Genomic DNA, 12,677 nt, shown 5'->3' on the forward strand with positions numbered 1-12,677 from the left:
TGCACTGTTCCAGTGAAAATATTCCCTGTCAGGTCTCTCCTGCATCCGCCTGAGCTGGCATGGCACCTATGGCACCCCTCACATCTTTATGTTCCTCTGTGGGCTGGCTTCCCTGACTTGGCTGCTGAAGGGTTTTGCACTGAACTGATCATGAAAGTAGGAAGGTGATGTTTGCAGAAGAGGATCCCTGTCCTGTATTTCGCCAAGGAGGCATGAGTTAAACTCCAAAAAGATGTGTTACAGTCAGGCCAAGCCACACCAGAATGTTTCAGTGTTTGTGTGTGGACACTTTGCAGAACTTTCTGTTGCACAAAAAACACAACAGCAACTCTTTATCACTATTGGAGATTTTTTTGTTGGGGGAGATGTTTAACTGTGCAGGTATTTCCCGTGGGTGGGGAATCCCATTTTCAGGCTCTGAGCAACACAATGGCCTTCATTTCCCAGGGGATCCTCTCCCCACCCAGCCCTAGCTGTGTCATGTCACCCTGGTATCTTTCTATGCAGACTCAGGGTGCTCCAAACATCTTTTTAGCTTTGTTATACAGGGTACATGGGTACCCTGCTCTAATTGCTAATATTATAGATTTGAATATCTCATGACATTTCTATAGATTTACCATTCTTTGTAAAAGAGGAGAATGAAAAGTACCCCCTGCACCACTTAATCAGTTTTCAATGCAGTTTGCATTCACTATATATAATGTAAGGTGTGCTGTTCCCCATCCCATGGTGGCTGTCATCTTCTCTCTGGAGATGACAGTCAATGATTTACTAACATCTGTACAAGTGCAATGTCAAATTCCACTCTTGAAATACAAGGCTTAGCTCTCTGATATATGGCAAGACACCTAAATGTACATATATCACCTCTTCAAAATCTGCCTGGGACCAGTCCTTTATCAACTCAGGTATCAGGGTCCTTCATTAATACAAACTACTTATGGCTGAAGTTTTAAATACAGATCACTGCCCATCGTATAATGTCAACTAGTCCTGAACTTGCTTTATTTTCACTTGTAACTCATCCGCTAAATCCTGAATCTTTTTCTTTCTGGGAAATTCAGGAGTAATAGAAAAGACTTCTTCAGTTAAATATTCTTTAAAGTAAGAAACTGAATCAGCTGTAAAAAATTCACAAGTACTGACCTGTGGGCAGTAGAATAGTAATTTATTAACATGGTATTTGACATCAGAAAATTCATGTAAGTTGTAAGTCCTCAGTATAACTGGAAGGTAAGCAACATAAAATCTACTTATTGGAACAAGTTCTTGGTCAGTCAAACAATGTTATGAAAGGGTGATAGGATGATGCATGCATCCCACTACAAAATGCCTTAGATTTCTAGGAGTAACAGCCAAGACATCAACTGATTATGTTAAACTCTTTCTTTCCTACTCTGCCTGTTCCTCTGAGCAGTAGCTGTAGGGACTTAACATTCGTAGTCAGCTTTTTTCAGTAATGTCCTTGGAGTGAAAAATGATCTTTGGCAAGAATGTGAAAAGACAAACACAAACCATTGGCACTTATTATAGCTTTTCATATAGTTATGCAGTTATATAGTAAGCATTTTCACCACTGTTCCTACAATCTGTTCCAAGAATCTCAGGAATTTGCAAAGTAGGCTGTTGGGGTTTTTCCTACAGTCAGGAATCTAAGGAATCAATTCTTATTCCCTGTGTACCTAATAATCCTTGACTTCTCAATTAACAACAGGAACAATAGCTGATGTTACAATATTTATGATGATCCAAGATTTTTTTTCAACGCCTTCCCCAAGCTGTTTGTTTGCCTTTTAATCCATCTCTCACCAATTAGTATATAAGTTGGGACTCACGCTTGGTATCATCTAAATTTAAAAGAATGCTGGAGGTATCAAGGATAATTACATTTCTACATGTCTTGTGTTAGGCAGGAGAAACCCAAGGGAGAGGCAGGAAGAACCGAACCGTTATACATTCTGTTTGTCAGCAAATGGCTCAAAGCCAGCCAGCCTTTGGACCAGACAGAGAGCTTGGGGACAGCTAGGGCTCTTGCTGGGGGGAAGAGATAATACTTAGGGGTGCAAAGTCTATATATCCATGAGAAACCAGACTTATTCTATTTATTCTACTTATTCTGTAGCTCTTGGAAAAACTTGTTGTAATTCTGTGTTTTACTAAAAGGTTTGGTGTATCTGCCAGTTAAGATTTTTGTCTTCGTTTTCTTCCATTTTTATGTGCACATCTAGTATTCGGAGGTCTCTTGCAAAGGAAAACCCATATTCATCTTGCAGATTTACACAGTAGTAAATCTGAATTCTGTATTGTCATGCTTAGTTTTCTTTCAGTGATGTTTCTCTCGTCTTTCTCATTATTCTGAGGACACCTTGACATGGAAAGGCTGTGCTGGAACCAACAGGTCTTACTGGATGTCTGAAACTGCCTGAGAGTTGGTGGTCTCTGTCAGTCCTCAGAACCTTACAGTTTTCCTGCCTTGCAAACTCTGATTTTACCTCAGAAATCAGCATTCAGAAGTTCTGATGGCTTCATGACTTTAGAATATAATTCAATTAGCCTTAAAGACATTTCTCTCTTATACACAAAATGAGCCCCTCTCTCCAGATCTTGCTGTGATCTGTGCAGGTATTCATTACTATAGATCAGTTCTTTGTTTATTCTCTTCAGAAGCAATTATGTGTATCATATTGAATTGCCCTGTATCTTATCTGAATGCTCCTTCCAAGTGGAATGAAATACTCATTTGATTACATTTTTCTTTTCCTAGATGGCTAGTTTATACGTCAGCAGTTAGTTTTCTCTGTGCTGCTAGGATCGCTCACTCTTCTTTTAGTAAAATGCCCACCTGAATAATTTCTTCCTTAAGGTGCTGACATAGTACCAGTTTGTGGTCTAAATCTCTGCTTTCTTCTGATCATCCTTGGAAAATTTCTGTTTATTCTAAATAAAATCTCTCTGTGTAGGTTCCAGTGTGAAATTCTGTTAATTTTGAAATTATAAAAGGAGCATGCTTCACTACATAAATTTGATACCCATCAATATCTCTTTCATGTAGTATTGATCTGTTTATCACCCTACTCAAGAAATCCATATTTCCTCCCTTATTTATATTCTACAGAAAAATCATGTCCCTGTAGCTTAAGCATCATATGTACAACTTCAGCTGGTGGTAAATGGAAAAGTTTCTTCAGTGTGAGCAAATCTGGAATTCTTGCAGGCTTGGTAGGTACACTTCAAACATCCAAACTGGAACCAGTTCTTACTAATTCCTTTTCAAACTTGAAATACTTTCTTACACAGCAAAAGAGATCTCAGGGAATATACAACTGACTGTTCTTGAGAACACTCAGATCCTTATTTCTGGAAGATATCTTTGCTGAAAGTATACCTGACAGGGGCAGATCTTTTGCATTTGTTGTTTGCTAGTGTGTTAAGTAAATCTTCCATTTGTCTTCCCAATATCAACAAAGTTCCAAACACAGCATGTGATGCCTCCATTCTATGCAAGGATGTGAAGAATTAATTTATTAAATGTGCTTATGAACATATAGTTCGTAAGATGGATCAGGTAAGCGAAGCTTACCCTTCCAGTAGCCTATATGGAATTCTTACCAGAAAAAAAAAGAAAGATTGTCACTCTTGCTAAGATTAAAGACTGCCCCTGCACAGACAAATCTGTTTCAGTATTACTTTTGTGAGGGGATTATTTTTATTTTCACCAGCCAAAGTTTTTGAGCACCAGGGGGTTTAGTTGCTGCTCAACTACACAGAAGCTTCTAAAGCTACTTTGGCTTCTTGGATTCCCTGGACAGAGTGACTGTCACTGAATAGAGTGCTGTCCTTGTGGTGGAAACCAACTTTGTTACAAAGACGTCAAGGCCAGCTGCAGGACAGGCAGGGAAAAAAGTGAGATGTGCTAAACGAAAAATCAGAGGAAAAGATTTCAAGAGTAATCACCCCCTCTTACCTGCAGCTCTCTAATTATTTTTCCTTCACAGCATGCAGAGAGCAGCCAGCAGACCTAAGAGAAGAGATCCTGCTCCAGGCAGCCCCTGACATAGTTTTAGATCTGTATCTGCAACACCAGTCTATGTCCCATCTTTTTCTTAAGCTCAGAAATGCATTTCAGCACAAACAGACATTTAATGAGCCATTTGTAATAGCCCCAAACTCGCAGGTGTTATTGCCATTTTGGTTTTCTTGGCGGGATAAGCCCCTACTACACAGCCAAGTTGCAAGGTTTAGCATTTGCAAGCCAGATTGAAGATATAATTAATACCAACCTGGACTGAGGCATAGATTATTCTGAATGAGGAACAAGCTTGTACTCAGTAGCATCCAAAGGAAGTGGAACTTCTCATCTAGGCACTCAATCTCAGCTCAGACACATACAAGAAGTCAGAGAGAATTTTAAGATATATTTCACTTTACCTTTGTTTTCTTTCCTCTGGTACAATGAAATAAAATAGCTACAGGAAGCTGGCTGTACTTTTTGGATGATAATTTAAAACTCAATGTTCTGGTAGAACGCCAAGTCTTTGGTTCCGTAAAACCCATAATATACAGAACAGTCTTTGGGAACTAGCTCCTACTCTGTAATTCCATGGAGAAGTTAATGTGAATATAATTTTCTGCTGTGTTTGCAGCCTATTCAAAGTGGCCTTGTTCTAATGAAAAAGAATAAAAAAATGACATCTTAAGCAGAAGTGAAACTTACTGATCTATTTTCAGCATGCATATCCCAAGATGAGTGAAAAACCAAACACTACTAATGATGAGAAGTAAATCATTTTCATTCTTTCAGTACTAGCTGGTAACTTTAACATTTTAGTATGATTTTTATAGTGATGGCATCCTCTTAAAATAAAATAATAGCTTAATTAAGAAAGTAAAGGTGTCCATAAATATATGCATAAAAAATTAAATGGCTCCATATTTCTGTGTGAGTAGGAAGTAAGGAAAAAAAAAATGTACAGCAAGAGGTTGATCTGTACCACTTTGATAAGTTGTTACAAGGTGGAGGAAGAGAAAAGGGGACAGCATCTACCATAGTGCATGCATTTATATCAAACCCATTGGATAAAAAAAAAGCTAGTAAAAGAGTTTGTTGAACCAGATCCTCATATAGTTGGGGCTTTCATCTTTATTGGAAATAAATGAACTCATCTGACATGAGAGGAATGTTTGATGAGGGTGGAAAGAATGAAAGGGCTTTTTCAGTAATCAGGGTTTAAGCTTACAGGAAACAAATGTCAACTTGCTGGAGGTCACTTCACCTCCATATGGCAGGTGTTCATTGTGGAGGGGTCACAGTCTAAGCTGTGGACAGTGAGTGCTGTAAAGGAATGGAGGGTTCCTTCCATTAACCAGAAGCCCCAGAATAATCTAAGTGAAAGTGCATAGCTTTGTATCAGCAAGCAAACAGAGGTGGTGTGGTGGTTTAGCCCCTGCCGGAGTCTGAGACCGCGCGGCCGCTGCCCCTCCCCCACAAAGGGAGTGAAATACAAAGCCCCAAGACTGAAATAAGGAGAGGTTTAATACAACAATGCAATAGCAACACAACAAGCAACAGCAATAACAATAACAGTAATAGTGACAGCAATGAACAGAGCAAAATAGCTACCAAATACAGCAGTTTGAAGCACGATGTACACGATGTACAAGACCACGAGCGCTCCCGCGCCACTAAAATGTATCCTGCCAGGATGTGACGTCCTCATGTATCTGAACAACCCGGCTAGAGCTCCCCCCCCACTGCTGGGGAAACTTAACCCTATCCTGGTTAAACCAGGACAGGTGGTTTGCATATATGTAGGCATCTAAAAGGCTTTGTGTGAGATCAGTTAGGGCTTGGAGTTGGAAATAAATCATGTATGAAAGTAAACCTGCACCATAACAGAACTGGAGATGAGCTCTGAAAAGGTCTTCTGTCAACAGTGAGTTTGGCTACAGAAATGACCTGTGTGTTGGGGAAAAGGGAGAGAGAGGCTTCCAGAAGAAGAAATCCTAGGAAGCAAATAGATGGGGCAGTTTCAGAGGTGGAGGGAAGATAACCTGACAACACAGAGAACAAAGCTTTCAAGCACTAGCTAAGTAGTCTTCCTTACATTCACAAAGAAGCATAAATTTACTAGCAAAACACACAGCTAGAAAATATTATGAGCTCATGGATCCAGACTAGGCCACAGCTGAGACCAAAATCAGGGTGTCTGTTCAAACTGAAGTCCAGAGATAATGCTTCTCATTCTTGTTAAAAATAATTCCCGGTGATTTCAGGACTATCCCATTTAGAATTAAGTTGGTGTGAAAAAAGGCTGCAGCTAGAAAGCCTACAGTGTAGATACAAGACAAGAAATGTCACAGCATGCTTCCTTGTCTCAGAGGCAGGAAATGCTCATGAGCCATATTTAGTCTGGGCCTTGATCACATTAAGTGCACAGACACAGAAAGTCTCTTTACTTATCCAACAGCTCTCAGATGCACTGTGGCATTCTTTTGCCCAAATATACACATACCTCTGGTCTCTGCTGCACTTTGCTGCCTTTGTACAGCAACAACTGCAAGTTGCAGGACAGTACCCTCTTGCAAACTGTTCACACTCTGCTGCTCTCCTGTGTTTGTCCACCACAGACAAAGACAGAAGTGTTTCGAGGCTTGGAAAAGGACAGAAGAGAGAAATGGCTTCTCCAGGATGGCCCACCAGGATGCCCCAGGCTTTCCCTGTCACTGAAATAGGGAACATTATTTTTGAGCTGCTGGCTCCCTGCCATACTCCTGCGATGTGTGGAGGACTTCCCATTTCCTTCGAAGGGCAGAGAAGCATTTGGGAGGTTCCTGTCTCACTGTGGCAAGACAGCACCTATGACTTTTCTCCTGCCACCTTGGTGTTGAGAAGGGTGTCTAATATCTTCTGAGTTCCGAGGAGAGATAATGACATATGGAACATTTAAGCAAATACCTCCCAGTTCCCTACAATTATTCTGGCTGCTCCTCCAGCTGCTCCCAGGGAAGCTAGCTTGAATCTCAGCTTGGTGCATGTAGTTTCACTGAACATGCCTGATCAGTTCTCCCCCAGGTTTGGCCCTTGGGATGGCAGGGCCCCATATCCAGTCTTCTTCAACCTTTGCACTGATCTGGAGAGATCACCTGTAAGAATATGAAAGAAGTTTGTTCTCCAAGATCTGTTAAGCTTCTGGCCTCTGTCAGGGGCTGATATATGACTAATGATAGATTTCAACTTAGAAATTGGGCAGAGACCTGTCAAAACACTGAGGTGTAAAAATTTAATAGAAATTTATCAGTCCTTTCTCTCCTGCATTTGTCTGTAAATATGGCCTTTCTGGTCCCCTCAGAGAAAGCGAGCTGATTTGCCATAGTCTATAATTATTACTGGAGGAAGAGCAGACAGCTTTCTGAAACCTCAAACAGTTAAGGGAATAATTTAAATCACCAACAGATTCAGTTACACTCTGGCATATGAAGCTGAAAACACAAAAACTTTCTGTAATGTGCAATCATTATCCTCCTCTGATAGTGGTGTTAAATTGTGCACAATGGCAAGAAAAGCAAAGATCCCAAACGTACCGACTGCTGTGATAAGAGAGAAAATCCTGAAGTGAACAGGACTGCAGTGGGATTGTGACATTTTAATGATAGTTTAGAAATACAAAAATGTGGAGATAGTCTTCTATTCATTCTCTTTCTGTGTGAATAGCAGTCCTGATGGAAGCATAAGGTGAAATTCATCCACTAGCCTTTTGGTTTTGTGGACTTAGATTTAAGAAACTATTTTAAATCAGAAATTATTTTTATCTGAAAATAATGTAGTGGGTCTTAGTTTTGCTTCTATAAAGATCTGTCTATAACCAGTGATACAAATACATTGCACATGGCCCTGCTTTCTTCTTTCCTCCCCCAAGTTCACACAATCTGAGCCGTACTTAATGACTCATAAACCCCCGAAATAATGGCTTCCTAAATTTTTAAGATTTTCTAGTAGATCTTATGATGTAAGGTTAGAAATGCTGTCAGTCTGACACAAAGCTGTTATAATAGGCTGTTCAATACAAAATTGTAGCTATCTGGCTAAATTAGTAACTATTGTTTTGCAATTGAAACTGATGGAACCATGTAGGTAGATCAGGTGGAGAGATGGGCAGGGAGCCCGAGTATAGGTGAGGAAGGTTCAGGGTGGAGAGGGAGATCACAGCTAGACTAAGGAAGTAAGTTCTGTGAAAAATGTGATGGTTTGGTCAGTGCAGCCTCTAGGCTGCCTTCAGGACTCCTTAACAAGCAGTTTTCCCCACTTCCACTAGGACTTTAGGAAGCTCAGTGTTTTGAAAAAGCTTTTTAAAAATACATCTTGTATCCAGGCAAGCTGTAGTTTCAAGAAAGCAGCGGAAGAAGGAACTGTGGAGTAGATGGTATTTCAGAGTGCCAAAGGAAGGAGATTAAATATGTATGTAAGGGTTTTGGGGAGGATTTGTAGTGTGAAGGCCTATTTGTGGAACATTTTATTGCCTCACACCCAGTCATACCACAAGACTGCTTGGTTTAGCTCAGGAAACAAAAGGTTTTTTAATATCTGGTTGCTTGATATAGTTGCATAAAAATAGTAAAAATGAGATAATGGTACCCAATCTGCAATTATTAGAAGAAATCAGATGACTGGCACTAAGTCTGCAAATAGGTAACATCCATCTGGTCAGGCCAAAATGGGCTGGCTTTCACCTCTGAGAAGAAGCAATAACGCTTTGGACCATGCTCATCCTGGCCCATGTTGAAGGACCTACAAACAGCAGTGATACACCAGGGGCTAGAGGTCAGGACAAGACGTCCACTTCCTTTCCAGCCTCCCTAGTCAGACAGCTCTTAACCAGGCTATCTTAATCTTGGACAATAAGAACTAAGACAGTGGCCTCCAAGCCAAACTGGCATCAGATTCACAGTGTTGTATTCTGAAGACTTATCTAACAGGTTTGAAAAGTGCTTGAACTTTAGTGTGAACTGCCTAGTTGAAGTTTTGAGACTTCATAGTGTCTCAGTCTTGCAGGTTCTCCCATCATAGTGGCCCCAGTTACATGTTTACAGCTGCAACAGATCCAGTGTGAGGAATTGTGAGCTTTTTAGGGAGACAGTTCCAGTGTTTGAACAGACCACAAGGGAATCTGCATACATTTTCTTGATTTTGAGGGACAAGCTTTAGAGTTTGAAAGTACTATGGCCAGTGACCTGTACGGCTTCATTAGAACAGAGGAGCTGCAGAGCTGAGAGAAGTAAATTTTAACCAGTGCCTGCCTGTATGACTCAGTGTACCAGGCAGTGGTCAGCAGCTTCCTGAGCTTACAAGTCATTCAAAAATCAATAGAAATTTGATAGTGTAATAAATGTGAATGTCACTGATTACACGTCCCAGGAGAAATACCATTGCTATGTATAAGAGGCTTTTGAGGTCTGCCTTCAGTTCTACTCAACTGTATCATGTTGTTACCAACTGTTCTTCAAATCATTCTCTTCTCTTCCAAAAACTCCTACATTCTCTTGCTAAAGCTAGTAATGCTAACAATACATTGAAGCGCTAATAAATTTATCACATGGGATTTAAACAAAATTACTTTTCCCCCCATGGAAAAGGTTAGAGGAAGAGTAATCATGGCCTTAAACATTCATCTTTGTTCCCCTTTGCCTAGATGAAATATTTTACAGCTTCTTTATAGCATATGAAGGAGAACAGATACCTTCCTGTGCCAGAGAGAATGCAAGCAAAATACATTTCTGCCTTCAGCCGTTAAGAAATAAAATAACGAAAACAGTACTGGGATCCTAGTTGGAAAACAATGCAGTCCAGGATTATTCAGTTTATCATGGAGATTTAGCAGATTCAGTCTAAGATGACCACTTCCATCAGCTTGTCATGTGTTTGCTCTGGTACACTGTTGAAACTGCCAGCTATTAGATATAAGTAACTACACTTTCTGTAGTTGGGATTATATTTGCATTTTACTGCCTCACTAGAAAAGACCCTTAAGATTTGGCTACAGTGACCTGGTGTGAGGGAGCAGCAAAAGAGAGCTGCTCAGCAAGGGAAGGTTAGCTGGGAGCCGAAGGTGACAGCTGGGCAGTCAAGGCAGTGCCCTCACCAACAAGGGTGCAGTCCCACCCTACCCAAGCAGGTCCAGTGACACTAAACAGGGTCAGCCGACAATCCAGCAGTTGCCAGACAAGTCCTGAGGGATGTCACAGATCAAAGGTAACCCAGGGATTCAGATCAGTGGATATGGCTCAGGAAGGTACATGGCCTATCTACATAGTTCCAACATAGCTCAGGCAAGGACCGAGGAAGGGCCTGAGCCTAAGAGGATGCCTCCAGTGAGGCTTCTCACAGCTCTGTCTCACAAACCCCCTTGCACAGCAGCCTCACCCCAGATTAGCACTGCACATGTCAGAACTGGCCATGGGCACAGGCAGCCAAAGCCCTTGTAGGGGGCAAAGGCTGTGTCCAGCGCTCAGACAGCTGAAGCCCAGGAGGGCTGATAGGGTGGGCTTGCTTAGCTACAAGGGTGCAAGTATGCTTAATGGAAAGTATATTTTAAATTTTTTTACTTAGAGGTGGAAATTGTTTCTTTTGAAGTCCTCATTCACATTAAGCCAGATTTATCAGCTAAGCTTGCATTGGCAAATTTACAGTAACACTCAATCTCCAGGTAATCCACTTTAATGGGAACTTTTGTTTATTCACAGAAAAAAGGGGTGGTGGTAGCTCTTCCTTTTAGCCAGATGTTTGTGTGAGTCACACCTGAGATAATTGATAATCCAGACAGTGATAGCTGGAAATAATGTCATTACAGAACTTTCAGATTCAGTTAAAGTAATGCTAATTTTAATCCTTGCCTGGTTCCACATTTGCACAATTAACCGTCTGTTCTCTGATACCTTAAAGCAACACGGTTCAATTCCTCCAGCAACACAGGACAGATGGCAGTTTCACAGGCCACACAGGGCTTGTAAGCGCTGGGCCATGCTCCTGTATGAGAGGAGGCATGGCTGCAGCCTCCCTCTCTTCTCACACGAAAATTCAGTCTTAAAGCCCCTGACTTCTGCAAACACAAGCTGAGATGTTGTGCTGGTTGGGCAAACGGCATGCACTATCAAAGACACACTTGTCTCCTCTCAGGAAGCAGAGATGGGCGGGGTGTATTGCCTAGTACCTGGACTGCCAGCTGGACCATGATGAATTCCAAGGAGAAATTTTCATAATCCTTGTTTATGTTTCTCTGCTAGATCCCTTTGGATTGCAAGATGTAATGAGCAACTAATTCTGAGAACAGACTGTTATACTCCTCATAGTTACAAGTTTGCTCTTAACTTTTTTTTAAAAAAAATAAATATTTCATTAGGAATCTGGATTGATAGTAAAATATTTCCTTTTTTATTAAACTTGGGAGGGTTAATTTAGTGGGGGGTTCATCCTTTGCAACTGAATATTTGGACCTATGTTTGCTATGACTAGTTCTGATATGTTTTTTATGTCTCTTTTTTTAATGCATTAAGCATGTTTGTCTTCTGTTGTTTGTAGCATGACTGATGGAATCAAATGCAAATAACATAGAAGTAAATATTTCACATCATAGAACCAGAACCTTAAGTGTAGTTTACATTAAGAAATTTATGAAACGTGTCTAGTAAATCTCAGAGCTCGTCAAAAAAATTCTGAAATAGCAACGCAATTTTGAAAGACTAATCTTTTAATAATACAAGTTACATTAAAAAGAAATAAACATTACAATAGGAGAAATATTGTGTGCATTAAGAATGTCCAAGAACATAAAAAGGCTGCTGTAAAATTATTTTAAATTAATCATGAGAATCTAACAAAGATAAGTCTGATCAACTTATTTCCCTCTATGAAAATTGCAGTGAAATTTTTCGATTGGCTCCTGCCATCTACTGCATGGTGTAGGAAATGCAGCATAGAAACGTGAAAACCATGTGATTTGCTGACAATTCTGCATAACAGAAACAGTCCCTATTTTCTAACACTTCCAAAGCTTAAATACCCTGCATGACATGCTTTCCCCATCTCTGTAGATTCAGAAAACAGTTTTCCAGTGTCTCATCCATTCAGTGCATCACTCTGGTACCATGATGGATCATGGATCAGTGAAACCATGTAAAGGCTGAGGAAGGGTAAGAAATTGTCTGCAGTCTTTAAGGCTGCGCAAGTCCTGGGGAGAACAGCAGCAATCTCAGATAACACTCGTTGCTCAAAGATTTGCGGACTGACTGCACCTGATCTGCTTCCCACTGTGAATTAGCAGTGTTGTCTGGACAAAGCTGTCTTGAAGGCAGAACGTGGAGAGCCTTTGGTGTACTGAGGCTGCTTAGAGCCATGTCTCTTCTTTTTGGCACTGGAGACAGAGCACACAGGGGAAGAAGGAGTCTTCTCCTTTTGTTCAACAAGCTGATGAGTTTATTTCCAGAGATCTTTCTAAGCAAGCTCTCATGCTGCACGTTAGCTGTCTCAGAAATGCACCAACTATTAACAGAAGGACCTGTAAGATCAGCTAGCATTTTTTTGTTCAGGAAACCATTGTCCTAGTGGATTCTGTTTTTAGGAAAGAAGACAACATCTGTGTGCTGTTTAGACCCACACTATCAAAACAAATGGTGTTTGTCTT

At 40.7% G+C, this 12,677-nt stretch overlaps 1 protein-coding gene and 1 long non-coding RNA gene across 3 annotated transcripts in view; one reads left to right on the forward strand and one right to left on the reverse strand.

Annotated features, from left to right (window-relative positions):
* Positions 1-4,325, reverse strand: part of LOC141943077 (uncharacterized) — a 50,600-nt gene extending 46,275 nt beyond the window's left edge. Inside the window, exon 1 of the long non-coding RNA XR_012628842.1 lies at positions 4,284-4,325. This is a non-coding gene — a long non-coding RNA (uncharacterized LOC141943077). The remainder of the gene's footprint in view (positions 1-4,283) is intronic.
* Positions 1-12,677, forward strand: part of C1QTNF4 (C1q and TNF related 4) — a 79,929-nt gene that overhangs the window by 19,975 nt on the left and 47,277 nt on the right. The gene's annotated exons all lie outside the window — the stretch shown is intronic.

This window comes from Strix uralensis, chromosome 4 (genome assembly GCF_047716275.1).
Source record: "Strix uralensis isolate ZFMK-TIS-50842 chromosome 4, bStrUra1, whole genome shotgun sequence".
Classification (NCBI taxonomy): Eukaryota; Metazoa; Chordata; class Aves; order Strigiformes; family Strigidae; genus Strix; species Strix uralensis.